Below are 1,664 nucleotides of genomic sequence, written 5' to 3'. Positions count from 1 at the left end.
TAGACTTTACTCGGAAAGTTTCAAACCTTTACTATTTAATATAAAACAGCTGCATGGGTGGGTGGGTGGGGGACGGGGTGGTCAATGGGTAAATAGAAAAAAAGGCACTGCAGCTCATTCCTAAAGGTCTGACCTTACAGCCTCAGGCATGCAGCTGCTTGACTCTTTTTTTTTTTATAAATAAAATTTCTTTGCTTTAGGATTTTTAAATTGAACTGTATACCTGCAGTCAACACAGGACTCAAATCAAGGTGGGGGGAGAGGCTCTTAAAAATCATCAGAACACAACTTAAAAAATAAAATAAAATAAAAACACTAACATGGCAAACCACAACTAAGTAGATAAATCTATACAGTCAATGAAAAATAAGCTTTTTTTTTTTTTTAAAAAAAAAGAATTATGTTGTTACTAATAACAGACTTTATCATGGGTACCAGCCATAGCGAGTTAATACGTAACATATCCAAAATAATATCTCTAATAATCAGATAACCATCGCTTCTATATTCAATGAAGGAATAAATAGAAATTCAGATTTGCAAATATACTCTATGGTCTTCTTCCTCTTAAAAGATTCACACTCATGTGATTGTGTTCACAAACTGGTTTCTGAATATCCCACGACCTTGGGTACGTGTGTTGCGTGTAGCGGACTTGAACTCCTTCTCCTTCCTAACAGGACGGGGAGTCCTGTTGCTCCTCTCTGTTAACCTTCCCAGCATCCTCCAAACACTTCCTCAGACCCTCTGGCCTTACATTTAGCCTTCGACATCGTAACCTACTCTGCCTTACATGGGATCCTCCATCCCAGCTCCTTCCCCAACACTGAGCTTGTTTGGAAAAGGGATACAAGGGATGAATGTTAATGGCACTTGGTTAAAAAAAAAATTCTATCTATCTATTTATAAAAACTAAACATGCTGCCTCTTTCTGCACATGAATTTGCATCTTCAAGATCTGGTCACCCAAGGAGTGTCCTGAATCTTTTGTTTCTGTTGTTGTTGTAAAGTGCTGCATGGGGTAATGAATCCAAGTCTTCCGTGCCCACTAAAAGCTCTATCTTCTTAAGGTGCCCTTGGCCCTGCACTGCAAAAGGACTTCAAAATCTCTGTTGTAGCATCCAAGGCTCGGCTAGGTTGTACACTGGTAATCTTGACAGGCAAACAAAGCTGTGTGGATTTTTATTAAGGCCTTTAGAGTCAGTGTGCACTTCATTAACTTGAAAAAAAATAACCATAGGCAAAGTCATTTGCATGGTCTCATTTTAAACTTCAATTTTTTGTAAAAAAGGGGACTCTGTCTCACTCATTTAATAAACAGGCCTTATATTATATCTCAGATCATGCCTCCGGCTACTCACTTATACTGTCACATTTACGCAACTAATTCTCCAGTGCGGCACACAATTTCTTTTTGATGCCCTCTGATCTATTTAATGCCCTCCATTGCATTAAATTCTGAACTATTCTTTGTTGCCCTTAAGAAATAGATCTATTCCAGCACGGTGTTATGGTTAATCTCAAACTGTGTAATATACACGTGAGTGTTTTCTCTTTCCTGTGCATGGTTGGATAAACCATCCCACCACAAAGCAAATCTCAGACTCACATGCAAGGAGAGTGCCACCACCTCTCTTATGAATGCAACCTTTCCTGCTTCTGTT

The sequence above is a fragment of the Mastomys coucha genome, unplaced genomic scaffold, assembly GCF_008632895.1.
Source record: "Mastomys coucha isolate ucsf_1 unplaced genomic scaffold, UCSF_Mcou_1 pScaffold9, whole genome shotgun sequence".
NCBI classification, from domain to species: Eukaryota; Metazoa; Chordata; class Mammalia; order Rodentia; family Muridae; genus Mastomys; species Mastomys coucha.
Note: the sequence above shows the minus strand (reverse complement) of the source record.